Source organism: Uranotaenia lowii, unplaced genomic scaffold, assembly GCF_029784155.1.
Source record: "Uranotaenia lowii strain MFRU-FL unplaced genomic scaffold, ASM2978415v1 HiC_scaffold_589, whole genome shotgun sequence".
Taxonomy (NCBI): Eukaryota; Metazoa; Arthropoda; class Insecta; order Diptera; family Culicidae; genus Uranotaenia; species Uranotaenia lowii.
Window position 1 is genome coordinate 1 of NW_026598521.1, and position 4,901 is coordinate 4,901.

At 34.9% G+C, this 4,901-nt stretch overlaps 1 non-coding gene across 1 annotated transcript; it reads left to right on the forward strand.

The window, feature by feature from the left end:
- Window positions 1-122: 122 nt before the first annotated feature.
- Window positions 123-205, forward strand: Trnal-cag (transfer RNA leucine (anticodon CAG)). Its single transcript has one exon. It is a non-coding gene; the product is annotated as a tRNA-Leu (tRNA).
- The last annotated feature ends 4,696 nt before the right edge of the window (window positions 206-4,901 follow it).

Sequence of the window (4,901 nt, forward strand, 5' to 3'; positions counted from 1 at the left end):
AAAAATTTACTCCATGTAAAATTTAAATGATAGCAAAAATATTTTCAATATGATGTAGAAAATAGTATTTCGAGTAAACGTATACATTTGAAATATGTGTTTGGACACGACTTTCTTTAAGAGTCAGGATGGCCGAGTGGTCTAAGGCGCTACGTTCAGGTCGTAGTCTTCTCTGAAGGCGTGGGTTCGAATCCCACTTCTGACAACTCTTTTTTGGTAAGGTATTAATTGAATGTTGTAATTTAATAGAAAATATCAAAATTATATTACGTTTTATTTTCATGCCTTTAGTTGGAACTTTGCCTGTTTCTACAAAAAATGTTATTTGTTAACTAATAATTGTTTGTGACTCACAGGATATTCCATTTTTCATGCCACCTTGACGACACCTTCTTGAAATATTTTTTAATAAGAATAACTCGTCCTTTTCAGTATTCTTTATCGAATTATTTTATTTAGTCAAAAACATCGAAATAAATTATAAATCCTTCAAAAACTTATTGCTCACCTGAGATAAAAATGCCACAGGCTGTAAATTTTGCTCCATCTCAAAAATAGTGGTATCATATTCGTTCAACTTTTTACAAAATGTTTCAACGGGTTTTTTTGATTGCAGCATCGTGTTTTATATCCAGAGTTCAAAATATTTATTTGCGATTTTGAACTAGTACATCAGTTTTAGAATCCTATCGAATCCCCGAATCCCCGAAACCTTCAAGCATGAATAATCTATCACAGTGTAGTTACAAATTTTGGAAACTTTCATTAAATATAGGTATTTACTTATGTATATAGGGGAGAATGAGGATACTTGATCCCTGGGGATACTTGATTCCTTAGCTATATCTCGAAACTGGAATGTCTTACAAAGATCGAATGTTCTAGAAAAATGTGCCAAAATGAGCAAAATAACAATGCTTGTAGTTTAAATTTTTTTAACAAAATAATTGTTTGAGTAATTGAACTTTGTTTAAAAAATTTCACAAAATTTAACTTGAAGATCTTTTTTCATCACTTTAAAATGTTCCTTACATGGGAAAATTATGAAAAAAAATATTTGTTCCAATGTATCAATCGTTCGAGCGTAAAATGAACTTCATTATGCCATATTTTCAAAGCAATGAAAAACTCTCAACTTTTTTCAGAAAAAGTTTTCTAAAATGTTGATTATGGGTACAATTGATCCCCTAGATTTGGGTATAATTGATCCCCCTTCCAAACGGCATATTCTTCTTCTGAATTGATCGTTATGATTGCTGATTACGAAATTAATAATATATATCCAAAGACTAATATTTATCAAACAATTTTCTGAAGAAAAGAGCAAAAATAATTAATTTTCTCTAAAGTGTAAAAAATAGCGCCTTTAAGTATGCAATGTTATTAGCGTTGAGGCCAAGTTATAGAATTTTCTTCTTATGTCGCTATGAATTGTGAAATGAGAACAAACATGACCAAAATAGTCAATTAACATTCTATCTTGCGGTTTTGTTTGATTTTTATACAAGGGCTTCCTGAATAAAAGATCAAGTCTCCTTCAATAGGGGATCAAGTCTCCCCTAACTTCAGAAAAATCGCAATTTTTTTACTCCCACAAAAATGGTTCTAGTTCTACAACGGGTTCAAGTATCGTTTTAATTTTTGGAGCATAGAAACTTGAAGTTACAAGCTGTCATAAAATGTCAAAGACGGCGAGTTGCTAATTTTTTCCAAAAAGATATGGTGAAAATAAGAAAAAGGGATCAAGTATCCCCACTCTCCCCTACCTAATCTAGGTTTTTTTTTTGTTCAAAACACTTTGCTACAGTGAGTGAATTTTGAAGGATGCAGATTTAATCGAAACTTTTAGGAAGTTCTGTAATTACAGATGATTTGAATCATACTTCTCGGAATTCCGCTCGCGCTACTGAGCCTCTTTCTGTGATTTGTGTGTGTACCTAAATTGATTGTAATTTTAAGATGATAGTTCTGTCTGATAGTCCTTCCAAATCTATATAAATAAGAAAACAAAAGCTACTCAAAATGAATGCCAAAGGCGACACTTTTAATGGTCTTAAAGCAGTAGATTTTATTGTTTACTCTATGCTGAATGTGATTTTCTCAACATATAAGTTCACAAAAGCTTTTCAAATTTTTACATTTTTGACAAATATAAGTGTAGTGAATATTAGGGAATAGTTAGGAAAATATTAATCAATAAACAGATAGATAAATTAAGATTTTGACAATGTACACAAAATAACATGCGTGTGAAAACTGATGAATATATTTAAGGAAAATAGTACCAATACCAAAGTAGTACCAAAGTGAGAAAACAATTGAAAGAATGAGAGCGATGATATCGCTTGTTAATGATCGAAAAGGTTAGCATGTGATTAGTCAGTCTATTGGGATTGGGCCTGCTAAAAAGTGTAAAGCTTGCTCTTAACTCTTACACAGATTTCCATAAGAATGACAGCTAATCGGAGTGAAATTGGAGTGAAGGCTATTGCTTTCTCTGTTTAACACACAAGAAATCGTATACCCGGGTTGCGAGCGCGACTATCGCCCATTAGCTAATGTTGTGACGATAGGTTGTGTTACGTTTGAGTAAAGGAAAAAAGAAAATCTAAAATGTGTCTGAAATGTTAAGGGGCCGTTCAGATACCATGTGGACAGAAAAATGAGATTTTTAACCCCCTCCTCCCCCTCCGTGGACAAGCGTGGACATTTGGCTAACCCCTACCCCCCTCCCCGGATGTCCACGTGGAAACATTTGAAAAAGTTTATTTTAAATACCCATAATTTGACAGTTAGAAAACACCACTTTTTGCCATTTTGTTATAGAAATGACTGATTTTGTAAAACCGATTAAGAATGTCCTGATATTAAAAAAAATCAAAATTTTAAATTTCTTAATTGTCATATTTATCACTTGCTTTCAAGTAGCTACTTATCTATTGTTCAAACTTAAACTGGAAAAGTATGCCATTTTAGGATTTTGATTTAAACTTCTTAATATTTATTCACCTTTAGAAAATATTTTGAAAGTAAGTTTGTCCGCGTGGACATGACCCAAACCACTATTCCCGTCTCTGTGGACAAGCGTGGACATTTCCATACCCCCCTCCCTCCCCCTAAGTTGTCCACGTGGTATGTGAACGGCCCCTTTCAAGCACGACAATGGCGCAGTTGGCAGGACATAATTACTGGTAGTAAAAAAAATTGTTTTGGTAAATGCTGGAGGCAAAATTGAAACGATTTAAGGCTCGGTCAAAATTTGAACACTCCATGAATACCCGATGAAAGACTTGGAAAAGAAGTTTGAAAACCAAAGCAACCACAATTCCCTTCAAGAGGTTCCATAGAAGCTTAATCAGCTCTCGTTTGTGTCTGAAGGGAACGCTAATCAGGCCAAAATTTAAGTTCTTAAAGCTACTTTTAAGTTCGTTGAGGTGGCTGTAGAGAACGCTATTCAGCTTCTAAGAGAATGTCAAGAAACTTCTACGCGCCGAAAAAAAATCCCGATTGACAGATTGCTCTGACTGACAACCAGATGTCAGATTGCTAGGTTGCCGGTCTATAATGGTCTATCTCATTGGTTTTAATTATATTGTTTTGATTACATAAGCTGCTTACACGCCTAGGAATTGAACCGCTGCTCTCTAGATTGCAATGAAACTCACCAGCCTCTCGACCAATCAAGCAATAGTTAATTGCCACTGTAAGCCACTGTAGTATTTAAACTTAATGTCATTTGAGATGATTGAGTGGGTTGGTCAATAGAAGGTACCTTATTTCGTTCAAAGGACTTTCAGTACACAATATGAATCATAACAATTCTCATCATCACAAATTTATTCGAATATCTTAACATTTATAAGAAAAAATCGAAAAAAATCTTGAATTCCATTTGTAAATATCAGTACAGATATAAACAAAACAAATACCATGACAAGAAATTGACAGACATTTTTGACATGTCGCTTAGAATTCCCATATAGGTTCTTTAAAACACCTTCAAGTATCTTAATGGTGCGCTTTAGAATGTTACGCGAAGGTTATCGACCTTCTTGAAAAACATTTTTGACATATCGCTTAGATTTCCCATATAGGTTCTTTAAAACACCTTCAAGTATCTTAATGGTGCGTTTTGGAATGTTACGCGAACGTTATCGACCTTCTTGAAAGAAGTTCCATTAAAAGCGCTTAGAAGTTCCGTTATCGATAGTTTACCAATCAGGGCACTATTGGCTCCATAATTGTTCTGGCGAAGAGGAATGTGAAGCTGAAGGTTCCGATTTCTTAGTCCTGGAGGTCGAACACACAAGTTGATAGTTTCCAGCAGTATGGGGCAGTCTATATTAGAAGCCAGCAGATCGGAGACAAATAATGCTCGAATGGTAGCTCGCCGGGCTTGAAGCGTGTCCAAGATATGAGGTAGCAACGATTCTCGTATCGTGGAAGGCGGAATGGATCTTGCCAATTCAAGTGTCTTAAAGCGTAACGCATAAAGCGTCTTTGGATGGCCTCGATTCGATCAACACCATTCTGATAATAGGGACTCCATACAGCAGATGCATACTCCAAGGTTGAGCGAACAATGCTACAATAGAGACTTATCAGGCAGTAAATGTCTTTAAAGTCTTTAGTGACGCTAAAGAGAAATCCCTAAGAGATGAACCAGCTGAAAGCTGAAAATCTCTATGATAAAGACATTAAAATAATAAAAAAAAAAAGAAATCCCAAACTTCTCGATGCTTTGTCGACTACATAGCAAGTGTGCGTCTTAATGTCCAACTGTTGGTCTAGAATTACTCCCAAATCTTTTCTTTGCTCGAGAAATTGTCAGGTTTCCGAGAAAATAATCGACAGTTATGGGATGCCGTTCACGGGAAAAGGTGATGACCGAGAATTTTTTG